Source organism: Manis pentadactyla, chromosome 2 (assembly GCF_030020395.1).
Source record: "Manis pentadactyla isolate mManPen7 chromosome 2, mManPen7.hap1, whole genome shotgun sequence".
In the NCBI taxonomy this organism is placed as follows: Eukaryota; Metazoa; Chordata; class Mammalia; order Pholidota; family Manidae; genus Manis; species Manis pentadactyla.
In genome coordinates, this window is record NC_080020.1 from 78,300,798 (window position 1) to 78,315,522 (window position 14,725).

At 34.5% G+C, this 14,725-nt stretch overlaps 1 protein-coding gene and 1 long non-coding RNA gene across 11 annotated transcripts in view; one reads left to right on the top strand and one right to left on the bottom strand.

Annotated features, from left to right (window-relative positions):
- The window catches only part of LOC130681229 (uncharacterized), a 156,115-nt gene extending 152,470 nt beyond the window's left edge, over positions 1-3,645 (bottom strand). Inside the window, exon 1 of the long non-coding RNA XR_008994312.1 lies at positions 1,188-3,645. This is a non-coding gene — a long non-coding RNA (uncharacterized LOC130681229). The remainder of the gene's footprint in view (positions 1-1,187) is intronic.
- SSBP2 (single stranded DNA binding protein 2) overlaps positions 1-14,725 on the top strand; it is a 295,394-nt gene that overhangs the window by 193,659 nt on the left and 87,010 nt on the right. The gene's annotated exons all lie outside the window — the stretch shown is intronic.

Here is a 14,725-nt window from a genome sequence, read left to right on the forward strand (position 1 = left end):
TCTTCATAAGTCTGGCTAGGGGTTTATCTGTTTTGTTTGTTTTCTCAAAGAATGAGCTTTTCCTTTCATTGATTCTTTCTATTGTTTTATATTTCTCAATTTTATTTATTTCTGCTATAATCTTTATTATGTCCCTCCTTCTACTGACTTTGGGCCTCATTTGTTCTTCTTTTTCTAGTTTCGTTAATTGTGACTTGAGACTGTTTATATGGGATTGTTCTTTCTGGAGGTAGGCCTGTACTGCAATATACTTTCCTCTTAGCACAGCATTCACCGCATCCCACAGATTTTTGTGGTGTTGAATTATTGTTGTCATTTGTCTCCATAGATTGCATTGATCTCTGTTTTTATTTGGTCATTGATCCATTGGTTATTTCGGAGTATGTTGTGAAGCCTCCATGTGTTTGTAGAATTTTTCATTTTCTTTGCATAATTTATTTCTAGTTTCATACCTTTGTGGTCTGAAAAACTGGTTGGTGCAATTTCAGTCTTTTTTAATTTACCGAGGCTCTTTTTGTGGCCTAGTATATGATCTATTCTTGAAAATGTTCCATGTGCATCTTGAGAAGAATGTGTATTCTGCTGCTTTTGGGTGTTGAGTTCTGTAGATGTCTGTTAGGTCCATCTGTTCTAGTGTGTCGTTCAGTGTCTCTGTGTCCTTACTTATTTTCTGTCTGGTTGATCTGTCCTTTGGAGTGAGTAGAGTGTTGAAGTCTCCTAGAATGAATGCATTGCATTCTGTTTCCCCTTTTAATTCTGTTAGTATTTGTTTCACATATGTAGGTGCTCCCATGTTGGGTGCATAGGTATTTATAATGGCTATATCTTCTTGGTGGATTGACCGCTTTATCATTATGTAATGTCCTTCTTTGTCTCTTGTGACTTTCTTTTTTTGAAGTCTTGTTTTAGCTCATACAAGTACTGCAACTCCTTCTTTTTTCTCCCTATTAGTTGCATGAAATATCTTTTTCCATCCCTTCACTTTTAGTCTGTGTATATTTTTGGGTTTAAAGTGAGTCTCTTGTAGGCAGCATATAGATGGGTCTTTTTTTTTTTTATCCATTCAGTGACTCTATGTCTTTTGACTGGTGCATTCAGTGCATTTACATTTAGGGTGATTATGGATAGTATGTACTTATATGCATTGCAGGCTTTAGATCCTTGGTTACAAAAGATTCAAGGTTAACTTTCTTACTATCTAAGAGTCTAACTTAACTCACTTAGTATGCAGTTACAAACACAATCTAAAGGTTCTTTTTTTCTCCTCCTTTTTCTTCCTCCTCCATTCTTTATATATTAGGTATCATATTCTGTACTCTTTCTCAATTCCTTGATTGACTTGGGGGATAGTTGATTTAATTTTGCATTTGCTAAGTAATTAACTGTTCTACTTTCTTTACGGTGGTTTTATTTCCTCTGGTGACCTCTGTTAAGCCTTAGGAATACTTGCATCTATAACAGTCCCTCCAAAATACACTGTAAAGATGGCTTGTGGGAGGTAAATTCTCTCAGCTTTTGCTTATCTGCTAATTATTTAATCCCTCCTTCAAATTTAAAAGATAATCTTCCTGGATAAAATATTCTTGGTTTGAGGCCATTCTCCTTAATTGCATCAAACATATCATCCCACTCCCTTCTGGCCTGTAAGGTTTCTCCTGAGAAGTCTGATGATAGCCTGATGGGCTTTCCTTTGTAGGTGATCTTTTTTCTCTCTCTGGCTGCTTTTTTTTTTTTTGTGAGAGGGCATCTCTCATACTTATTGATCAAATGGTTGTTAACAACAATAAAATTCTGTATAGGGGACTCAATGCACAATCATTAATCAACCCCAAGCCTAATTCTCAATAGTCTCCAATCTTCTGAAGCATAACAAACAAGTTCTTACATGGTAAACAAGTTCTTACATAGTGAATAAGTTCTTACATGGTGAAGAGTGCAAGGGCAGTTCTCTGGCTGCTTTTAATAGTCTGTCTTTATCCTTGATCTTTGCTGTTTTAATTATTATATGTCTTGGTGTTGTTTACCTTGGGCCCCTTGTGTTGGGAGATCTGTGGATCTCCATGGCCTGAGAGACTATCTCCTTCCCCAGATTGGTGACATTTTCAGCAATTACCTGTTCAAGGCACTGTCTATCACTTTTTCTCTTTCTTCTTCTTCTGGTACCCCTATAATATGAACCATTTGTATTGGTCACACAGTTCTCTCAATATTCTTTCATTCATAGAGTTCCTTTTTTCTCTCTTTGCCTCAGCTTCTTTGTATTTCTCTTCTTTCATTTCTGTTTCATTTATTGTCTCCTTCACTGTATCTAATGTGCTTTTAAAACCTTCCTTCTATTGTATGTTTCATCTCTTATATGTGTCTGTAATGATTGGATCTCCAAATGGAATTCATTCCTGAGTTCCTGAATATTTTTTCTGTACCTCAATGAGCATGTTTACGATTTTTATTTTGAACTCTCTTTCAGGAAGATTCATGAGGTTGGTTTCCCTTGACTTTCTCTGGTGTATGTATGATTTTGCTTTGAACCAGGTTCCTTTGATGTGTCATATTTGTATGTGGCATCCTCTAGTGCCTGGAAGCTCTACTCGAGCTGCTCAGCCCCTGGAGCAATGTCAAGGGTTGCAGGGGAGCTGTGTTGGTGCCTGGGGAGAGGAAAGAGCTGTTTCCTGCTTCCCGGCTGCTATGCCTGTCTCCACTGCCAGAACCAGTGGGCCAATCACACAGGTATAAGTCTCTATACTTTGCGTTTATAGCTGCTGTAGGCAGGGCTTCCCTCTGGCTGGCCTGACCCCAGGGCAGGGTTTGCCCGTTTGCCAGCCAGTTGTGGGCTGGCTTGGAGGAAGGTGCAGTATGCTGCGTACCTCGGAGGGGGTCTTTGGAGCTGCATATCCAGCCAGTGACTGGAGCGACTGAAGATCGTGAAAGTTCCCAACCTGCTGGTCAGAGTGCACCCGGTTCTGTGCTGTCCTTGCCCCTTTAGCAGCCCTCTTGCTGTTAGGAAGTCTTTCATAGTGCCCGCCTTTCTTTTGTCCCAGAGCAGCCAGATATGGATCCCTGCTTTTCACAAGTGGCCAGAATCTCAGTCTCTCCAGGTATTCTGCATGTCTTAACTTTCCAACCCCCCTAATCACCACAGCACCATGCAATGTAGGTTTTTGCTCCCAGAGCACATCTCCAGAGCCAGGTGTTCAGCAGTCCTAGGCCTCCACTCCCTCCCGTTCCATTTCTTTTCCTCCCATTGGTGAGCTCGGGTGGGGGAAGGGCTTGGGTCCCACTAGGCCATGGCTTTGGTACCATTACCCTATTTCGTGAGGTCTATTCTTTTCTCCAGGTATATGCAGTCTGTTGCTTCCCTCTTTCCTGTTGTTCTTTCAAGATTCATTGTATTAATTATATTTTTGTATTATAGGCGGTTTTAGGAAGAGGCCTCTGTCTCACCTTTCTCACCATCATCTTTAATCCTTTCTCCTCCCCTCAATTTCTATATTTAAAAAAATGTACTGGGGTTTTGATTGGTATTATTTTGCATCTACAGCTCAGTTTGGGGTAAATTGATATCTTGATCATACTTAGACTTTTATTCCATGAGCATATTATATCCCTCTATTATAAGTCATCTTCAGTTTCTCTGAGCAATATTTTGTTTTCATTTATGGGTCTTAAACACATTTTGCTAAGTTTCTCCTAAATATTTTGTCTTTTGATGTGATAATCTTATTATTTGAATTTTATTACAATTCTTCATAGCATATTAAATCAATTTTTGTGTATTGACCTTGTATCCTTTGATCATGCTACATTCACTTAGTAATTTTAGGCACTTTTTGAAGACTCCTATGAATGTGGTCATGTTATTTGTAAATAAAGACATTTTTCCTTTTCCTTTCCAATTTCTATGCCTCTATATTCCTTGCCTTTATGCACTGGCTATGATTTCCAATATAATACCAAAGAGAAATGATGATTGATATCTTCCCTTTGTTTCTGACCTTAAGAGGAAAGTATTCAGCCTTTCATCATTAAATATAACTCTATTAATTAATTAAAAACTATTAAAAATAGGTTTTCATAGACAGAACTTTATCATTTTAAAGAAATTCCTTTTTTATTTTGCTGGCAGTTTTTTAATCATGAATAGGCCTAGAAGTCCATCTAATGCAAATACTTTTTCTGTACCTATTGAATTGATATGTGGTTTTGCTCCTTTTTTCTGTTAATATTTGCTTTTGATTATTTACACCAAACTTGCATTTCTTTGGGGGGGGAATCTCACTTGGTCATGATGTTATACTTTTCATATGTTGTCATGTTCTGATTTTCCTGATACTCTTTTAGATATTTGTGTACACATATATGAGAGATATTAGCCTCTGTTTTCTTTTCTGGCATTTACTTTTGTTTTAGTGTCAGAGTAATACTGGTCTTGTAAAATGAGTTGCAAATTTTTATTCAAGCCTTGAATTTTGATGGTGGGAAGGTTTTATTAAGAAATCAATTTATTTATTAAATGTAGAGATATTTAGATTTTCTATTTCTTCTAATGGTCATTGTGTTTTCTCTCAAGCTATTTGTCCATTTCTTTTATTGGCATAGAGTTATAATATTCACTTTCATGTGAGTAGGATAATTATTGCTGTCCAGTGATAAAAGTGATTTATATCATGTCTCTTTCCTTGAGTCTGGTTTGCAATTTTATTGAATTTTCAGTTTTTTAGTTCTGTTAATTTTCTCTTTTTTCTATTTCTACTTTATTGATTTCTACTTTTATCTTTCTCTTTCCCTTCCTTTGGTAATAACAGTAATAATTTGATATTAATTTTCTCTTCTTTTCCTAGATTTTTAGTGGAAATTTTGGTCACTGATTTTAAATCTTTTCATACATAAAATTTAATGGCACTGCTTTAGCTACTTTCTGTAGATTTTTATATATTGTATTTTCATTATCATTCAGGATAAAGTATTTTCTAATTTCTCATGCAATTTCTTTTTACCCTTATATTATCTAGAATATTTTTCAGTTTCCAACTATATGGAGATTTTTAAATATATTTTTGTTTTTAATTACTAATTTAATTTCACTGTGGTCAGATAACATAAGGTGTATGTTATCTTTTTAAATTTATTGAGAGTTGTTTTATGTCACAATATATGGTCTGCTTTGATGAGTGCTCCAAGAGTACACATCAGAAAGGAATGTGTACTCTGCTGTTGTGTCGTGTTCTATGAATTCAGTTAGATCTATTAAATTCATAAACTTATTCTAGTCTTTTATAGCCATGTGTAAAATCAGTGAGTACACTGATTTTTTGTGTACCCACACTATTGATTATTGGAAGAGAAGTGTTAAAATCTATAACTTTAATTGTGAACTTGTCTATTTCACTTTTCAGTTCTGATAATCTTTGTTTCACACACTTGAAGCTCATTAATTAAGTGCATACACATTTAGGATTGTTTTGTCTTTTTGATCCATTGACCTTTTTTTTTTATAAAACTATTCCTCTATATCTCTGATATTCCTTGTCCTGAAGTCTAATTTATCTGATATGTATATAGGTACTAAAGCTTTTTTATGATAGCATTTACAGATATACCCTTTTTTGTGCCTTTACTTTTAGCTTGCATACGTCTTTATATATAAAGTGTGTTTCTTGGAGCAGTATGTGCTTGATTTTGTTGTATTATCTGAAATCTATGCCTTTTTATTTCAGTGTACAGCTGCTTATATTTAGCGTAATAATTGCAGTTTTGAGTTGTCTACTGTTTTCTACTTGTCCCATCTAATCTCAGTTCCTCTTTTCCTTTTCATTTGATTTTTTTCTGATTTTTTTTTTTTAGTATTTAACATCTGATATTCCACTTTATCTCCACCATTAAGTGCACTTCTTTATTTTTTTAGTGATTCTGTGAAGGTTACTTTACATTCAATAGACTTTTCCTTAGGAAAAAAAAGTTCAAAGCCAGAAAATTATGATGTAGGCTGTGTATGTCAATGATTAATCAATTATCAGAATTTTAAACTAAGGAAGTTGTAGTTTGAAGGTGATAGTTTTAATGCATACTATTTTATAGAGTTCCCTATTAATCTCTCAGATTTGTTTTTGATTGTATCATCACTTCCCTTTTATTAAGGTATATTACTTTAATCAAATAGACTTTGTCCTTTCAGGTATACAGTCGCAACATAAATTTGCCCCTGTATACTCCTGGGAATACTACTCTTTTCACTCATTAGTTGATAGTTTACTCTTCATAGCAAGTGTTTCATATATCTGCTCTCCAAATGCTCTCAATTTCAACTCCTCTCAGTTACAGGTAATAACTTTATATCCTTTATGACAGAAAAGACCATCTGGAATGAACTGTATGATGTACTGCTTTTACCTCAACTAATTTCTACTTCATTTAACAGTAGGGAATGATAATCTCCTTTCCTTGCTGTTTTAGAAGTGATGTTCTTCTTCCGTTCCTTAATTGTGCTCTGAATTTAATTTCTTTGTCTCCTAGAGACCCTGCTCTCATAATTTATCATTTTCTTGCATTCTTTCCCCATCTGAACAAAACCCACTTGACTATTATGTTCCTAACTACCATTTGATTTCTGTGCTATTTTTCTTCGTGAAATGAGAGTCTGTACTGCTACCTCTATTTCCTGGCATCCTACTTCCTTCATCACACCTTGTCATCTTGATTCCATACTACAGCCTCACTTATTTATATTTCTTTGCCTGGTTAATTTTTACTTCAATATTAAGCTCCAGAATAATCATAATCATTTCCAAGAAGACTTCTCTAAACTCCCAGGATGGACTCCTTGTGAATATCCCTTTCTTACCAGTTTGTGTTTCTAGTTCCCACTTTGCACTAAACAACTCTTCCCCACTAATCAGGGAGAAAATAGTTTCTTGTTTTCTGTATTTCATTTGTAATTCATTGCTTCCTTTGTGCATTTTTCCATGTTTTTACTCTGGTCTGAATTTTTTTTATTATTATTCCTTTACATCACACTAATTTTTCTTCAAAATGCAGCTTAACCAAGAATATTTTTTATGAGGTTAACCCCAGTATTTTGTTGTTTTCCCCTTAATGTGAGTCCCTATAGCACTTATCAACCTGTGTTCTAATCACCTTTGCCTTTGGTGGGGTGCTAGTCTCCTGAGTATTGCAGAGAGGGATGAAACTCCTCTGGGAAGCACCTTACCTGAGCTGTGTCAGGGAGTTAGTACATGGAGGATAGGTGACAATGCCTTGGCTTAAGCATAATAGCCAAGCTTCCCCCCATCATACAAAGAGTGTGTAACATTTTTACTGAGCCAATGAAATGCACTACAGTTTATGATAACTTCTCTCCCAGTTTGAATGCTGTTTGTTTTCTTCTGAGATATTTCTCTGTACTCTCCACTTCAATGCAATTTCAAGGATTAGAAAACACACAGTAACACAGTACAGCTGGTTTTACCCCGTAGTTATGTTTTTACCACTCTCTATTATACTTGATTGTACATATTACACTACAGTGTTAAATAATCATTTGTCTCTTTTTTCCTTCAACAATAAACTTTACAATACAATCTTACATTCCACTTAATTCAGCTTTATCTGGCAAGTGCCAAGTCTAAGGTAGAAATGTAATAAATATGTTTGTAAATTTTAAATAGAGCATAAATGATAAGCTCCCTGTATTTATTACTGTGTACGATAAATCCAAAACATCTAATATTTCTAGCCTTTCCCATCACCTAATATACACATTTAAGCTATGCACTTTCTCTAAATACTACTTTAGCTATATCTTACAAGTTTTTATGCATAGGGATTTTGTAGTTTAAATTAAACAGTTTCCTATTGTGATTTTATATACTTAGAAATACATGTTTTAATTTCTCAAAGTATAGCATTTTGAAACATCTTTTATTAATTACTAATTTTAGCCATTATGTTCAAAGAATATAATTCATATCATATATATTGTTGACTTTTTCTATACCTTTTTGTGGTATAAAAATCATTCAATTAAAAAATTTTAGTTGTGATCAGTTTTTTATGAATATGAGAGTGCTTGAAAAGAATATTTTCTATTTGTAGGTGGTGGCTCATGTAAGTGTCCATTAAATCAAGCTTGTTAGTTGTTAAATCTGATTTTCACTCTATTTAATATGTCAGTGTCTGAGAAATCTCTTAACTCACACTGTGCTTGTGGATTTGTTGATTTCTGTTAGTAATTTTGTCAGTTTTGCTATATATATTTTAAATTTATAATGTTAGCTGCATTAAGGATGTTATAACTTGCTTATAAATTGTTCCTCTTCTTAAGTAAAGACCCTCTTTGTATCTACTAATGCTTTTTGACTTAAGTTTTATTTTGTTAGACAGAACATCAAGTCTTATCTGGTTGAATAAATCACCAATAGTGATTTTTCAATAAAATAAATTATTATTTTATGGCTCCATTTTCAAAATGATATTTAAAATGAAGTTAACTTAATGGCTATATGTGATTGGCAACCATATATTAAAACTTGATCTTGAAAATGAATTATGTGGTCATCATATAGTAGGCAAATTACTATTCAGATGAAATGATACTAAAATAAGTTGACATTTCCTATGTAACAGCACCATTGATTCATGTTCATCACCTACAGTGAATGCTAACATGAAGACTGTATAATTATTTCCACTTTCATATCCTTTAAAACTACCCAAGCCTATATACAAAATAGTAAAGCAAATATCAGCTACATTGACTTCTGTTAATTTATTTTCCAGGAACTCGATATGCCTACTTGACATAAAATAGCGTGGGCTACTTAAGACTTAAGATACTTAATAATTCTATAAATAACATAACATTTATTTTGGCCAGAAATAATACATGTCATCATAATAGAATGGATTCAGTTCAACCAATTTTTACTAACCAGGCACTGCTAAGCACTGTATATTCAAAGGTAGAAAATAAGCCTGGCCCTTTAAAGCTAAGTATTTTCAGACCGAGCAGAGAAAATCTCAACATAATTGGGTTGGTACTACAATTGAATTTATGCAGAAGTTACAGAAACCATAAATTATTATTCATTGTTTGCTGATAAAGGTATGTATTGCTGTAATAACATACCTAAGGTAATGATCAACTGTTTTCTAAAATACAAAGTCAATAAAATTGTTAAACAAGTTAGGAGGAATGTGTAATTTCCTTTCTGGAAATACTCTGTAAGAACAGAATTGTTAGTAAATGTTCTTGCTGAATTTTTCACACATTCTAAATTGAACTTTTGCTTCTCCCCTGCCCCTTTTGCTCCCCTTCCTCCAAACTTGATGCACATCCAGTGTTACCTGTCTCATGACATCGCTGTAATGTTTCTGCCAGAAATCTGGGAGTCACCCATGACATGTCCTTCCTTACCAAGTTTTTCATGGCCTACATCAGTCCTTTTAACTTTGAAACATTTTGAATCCATCCACATTTCTTCACTGTTGCCCAAGCAGCTCAACTATCACTGTGCCACTTCAGAAGTAATTTCATTGCCCCTCTCTTTCATTTTCTCAAGGGAGCTATCAGAGTCATCTATTTAAAACAATAGATCTAATGATCATGTGCTTCTTTCTCAAAACCTTTGCTGACTTCATGCTGATCCTATGATAAAGTTAAAGTGATCTCATGGCACACATTGGAATCACTGTGATTGAGCCACACTGACCTTTCTTAATATTTCTCCTACTCATCACTTTCCTGCCCACCCTAGGGTCCTTACTGTTTAATTCTCTTAGTTTATAATACATTAATTCTGATGCCTCAGTTTTTAATTCTTTTTGCCCCTTTATCACTAACACTTTCTTCAGCTATCAGCCTTAGTGTAACTTTTAGGAAATGTTCTGTAACCCACCAAATTATATCTTCCTCTTTGTTCTTCTAGTATTTATCACAATGGTAAATAAATATCTATGAATTATCTGTTTTCCCCTCTGAGATTATAACATCTTGAGAACAAGGATAAGGTCTACTTGGTGTAGTATCAGAAACATAGCAAGCACAAATATTTGTTGGATAAAAAAATTCACTAATGATAATGAAAATTATAAACTCAAAAGATTGACTTCATAAGGTCTAAGTCAAAAGATCTAAAAATCTAAAACATCTCAATCATGTTCTCACTTTAAAAACTTCAAAGTTTTGCAATTGAATTCAAAGACATTTTATTGGAAAAAGTGGTCATATTAAAATTTTTAAATTCAGAATCTTTTATTTTTCCTGATTATTCACTATTTTTTTTTTGAGAGGGCATCTCTCATATTTATTGATCAAATGGTTGTTAACAGTTAACAACAATAAAATTCTGTACAGGGGACTCAATGCACTGATTATCCACTATTTAAAAAACACTATGCCAAATGAATTTTGCCTGCTGTAAGGATGAAGATTTCTTGAGACTATCCAAAAGAATGTGATATAGTGTCTAAAGGCAGATAGTTCCAAAAGAGGAATTCCAGGCATTTTGAGGAAAAATGGCAATACTCCAGAGCCCATCACTCCTTTGTAATAGGATATTTGGTGTATTTGTTTTTTAAAAAACAGTGACATTAGTTTTTTATGTTGAAATTGTAGTTAACCAGTTTTCTCTGATGACTAAATATACTGCAGATTTCATATCAGTGAACATCAGTGACTACTATAGAACACTGTAGTTGAAGTTTAGGAAAAAAATAGTGGATGACATTTGACCAAATGTGTCTCAACTACTATCCCATAATATTTATTTTTTAAATTTTAAAGCAAATCTTTAAAATAGCATGATTTTCCTTACCTTTGTTTCTCTAACAGAGTATCAATTATTTGCTTAATTTCTCACTTTTTTAGTCTACTTAACTTTTTTTATAGGTATTATCTTTAGGATCTTTGTTAAGGCATTTTTCTAGATTATCTCTCCACCCAAACATTACAGAGATGAAAGCACCCTTTGCAGGTTTCCCTTTTTCTGTATGTTTATATGTGCTAACATATATAGTAATGTTTTGTTTTGTTTTGCCTGTGGTAGCAATTAAGATTTCAAACCCAGTGGCAGAATTAAGCATAGTTATACTCTATATTTATAAAGAAGGTTTAGATAGCTGGTTCAGTGGCTTAGCCCTTGTTTCCAGTTTAAAGCCAATGTATGCAAGTATTTTCATTTTGTACCTTATATAATCCACCTGTAATGGCACTTTTAAGAAACAGTAATTACATTTTTTAAACTGAACAATAGTATTTCTGGTTAAGTTACTTTTAAGTTATCTTTTTATCCATAACAACCTTTGGAGGATATGAAATATTTTAAATAACTAAAAATGATTAAATGTTGAAGCTGTAAAAACTAATCTTAGTATGGAAATTCATCCTAAAATATTATAATATAGTGAAATAAATTTTAAATTATCTTAAAATTTAAAAAATTTAAGCTTCAAAAATAATCTTTTCAGAGAAGATATACCTTTTTGCATAAACTTCTTAACTGACTCATAAGGACTATGACTTAAAATGATGAGTGTATAAAAAGATGAGATATAATACCTTCTTCCTGGAAAAACCAAGCATACAAACAAAAATTAGTGATTCATCCTATTGATACAGAGCTGTTCCTCCATGACTGTAATCTGTTCTGCGACAAAGATTTTAAAACAACTTTTTAAAAAATTTTTTATTAAGGTATTACTGATATACACTCTTATGTAGGTTTCACATGAAAAAACAATGTGTTTACTACATTCACCCATATTATCAAGTCCCCACCCATACCCCAATGCAGTCACTGTCCATCAGTGTAGTAAGATGCCACAGATTCACTGTCTGCCTTCTCTGTGCTACACTGTTTTCCCCCTGACCCCCCACACCATGTGTACTAAACATAATACCCCTCAATCCCATTCTCCCTCCCTCCCCACCTGCCCTCCCACACCCCTCCCCTTTGGTAACCACTAGTCCCTTCTTGGAGTTTGTGAGTCTGCTGTTATTTTGTTCCTTCAGTTTTGCTTCATTGTCAAACAGAACTTTTTAAACAGAGTTTCTGTGATTATGCAATCAGAACAAGTGTGCCTTGGATTCTAAAATGAGCATTCTAGGATAATAGAGTAAGCACTTGAGAAAAGTCCTACAGCAGACCATTGAGAGGAGGTCAAAACAGGTTAGTAGATCTGCTGTGGAGATCTTGAAGACTGGTAGCAAAGAACAGGCATGGAGGTGTGTGTACATAGTCATCATTAAGATGGTACTAAGAATAAGTAATAGAAATGCTCTGCAGGTCAAAAACGCTACACACTATGGGGTAATGGTAAGAAATAATAGGTGGAGATCTAGGTAAGTGAACAATTGGCATTAAGGGAATCCACTGGCAGTGAGGACCCAGCTGTGGAAATGGAAGCTCAGTGGCAGAACATACTCCCTCAGAATTAATAAGAAAAAAAGGACTCAACAGAATGTTTTGCTCTAGTCTCTAAGATAATGAGATGCTAGTTAGATGGGAAATGAGGCTAGAAGCCCAGCAAATGAAAGTGAGAAATGTACCTTACGTTGGCACTGCGATTGAGGCTCAATCCCAGTTACTTTAAATCAGTGTGCAGGGTCATAACAGAGACCATCAGCCAAGTTGACGTGATGGTGAACCCTAAACCATGGTTCCTGTAGTTTCCCTACCCTAGAAGTCAGCTTGGCTAGAGTCTAGATGGGGTTGGTGGAACCTTCAGTCAACAGTGAAGGATCCATTCCTTTGTGGGTTGGAGGAAGGGTTAGAGGCTGGCAGGCAGTTAGTTATAGCTGAAGAGGAGATGCTGCATTGCCTTTCTTCTTGCTATGCTTCGAGAACACCTTTCACTGTGGAAGAGTAAAAGAACTGATTCACATGGGCACAATTCAAAGCCACTGAAAGAACCATGACTCCAGGAAATCCACAAAATAAGCTTTGTTAAACCGTAGAGATATTTTTGTTTGTTTACTTTTACTTAGGTCAGTTGATTTAATCAAATGATAGTGTTAATAAACATAACATGTACACTCTGCAACAGGTCAAGAATAATAACCTCTAAAGATCCATAGAGCTCCCTGGTTTCTAGAAACCCCATGAACAATATTCTTCAAAGTGAACTAATCATGTTGGGGAGGGGCATATAAGTTTTCTGTGAGTTCCTAGCTGAAGTTATAAGTCGCCACAAATTTAGCAGCTTAAAACAAGTTTATTATCTCACATATCTGTGGGTCAGAAGTCTGGGTTGACTGGGCCAGCTTAGTTTCTCTGCTCCATGTTTCACAAAGCGAAAATCAAGCTGTGCACCCACTGGGTTATCTATCAGAAGATTCTCTGGGGAAGAATTCACTTTCAAGCTCTTGCAGGTTGTTGGTAGCATTTAGGTCCTTGTGGTTGTAGGATAGCCAAGGGCTACTCTCAGCTTCTAGAAGTCTCCACATTCACAGGCCCTAGAGATTAGGGCAGGGATATCATTGCAGGGGCCATGCAGCCAACCACAGAGGGAAACTTTTTCTAAGGGGTGACTGTGATTATCCAATTTCTCTTACTAGAAAGGAGTAAGAATAGTTTATATACCTAGGCTGTCAAGGGAGTAGAAGCCTAGGGATTTTTATACTGAATCAATAGTATAAAAAAGATATAAAGGCTTTCATCTTTGAGGTCAGAAGGAGGAAGTAAGGTTATGGCCAGTATCTGTAGTGGTTAAAAACTTGTGAAAGAGGGTAAAACAGTAATATTTCTAACACCTTTTCTTTGTGTTTCTCTTTAAAGTATAGTATCATGAAATGCTATTGAATGTTATCTTATTAAGTGTTGACTAAAATGTTAGTTTGTGAAAAGGAATCGGGCTGCTTAATAGAAAAGCTCATAGATAGAACTATATAGTTTGACCATGTGGCCATAATGCAGGCTTATTCTTCTAGAAATAATTTACCCAACCTCTGAAGTTCATATGAAGACAATAAATGTTTCTTGAGGACTGAACTTATAAATATATGAATGATAAAAGCAGTGTCTGTCATAAATATTCCCATTTCATTTTTAAACTGAAAAGTTATATACTATTTGTAAGAGTTTTCTTAATAACTCATAATCATCATTTTGAGGAGTAATCACACCAAGTTAAAAATTTCTTGTGTTGAAAACGAGTCTGTGCATCTTAAAGCAGCCCCAGGCACCCAGTAGGCAGTTAATATTTGGGATGCATGTACAGATGTGAATACATTACATAGAATTTAATTATCTCAAAACAAATTCCTATGTCAGCTCTTTTTCTTATAATTTGCCTTTTCTGATTAATGCTGAATACAGAATTCAAGGAATCTGATTTCTGAACCTAGAAACATAGCTGCTTTTCTGAAAACTAACAGCTAAATCAAAGGCTGCCTCTTACAGTATTCTTTAGGAATGAAACTATCCCTGTGTTTACTAGTATCCTTTTACATTTTTCTTGCACTGGAAACATCTTATAGCACCAATTGGTGCTTCCCTTATTTCCTATCATATTTTCCATGCTCTGTGGCCTTCATATGAAAAAGTTAGCATTTTGTAGAAATTGCCAGCCAATCAGAGTACTCTTTTTCTCTTGCATGGCTAAGATCAGCTGTAATATTTGGATAACCAATTCTTAACCACTTAATGTTTTTAGATGTCAAGCCTACTTTTTCACTGATGCTTTGTTTTTATTTGATTTTGTTTATAATGCTGTTTCTGGGTCTGTGTTTCTT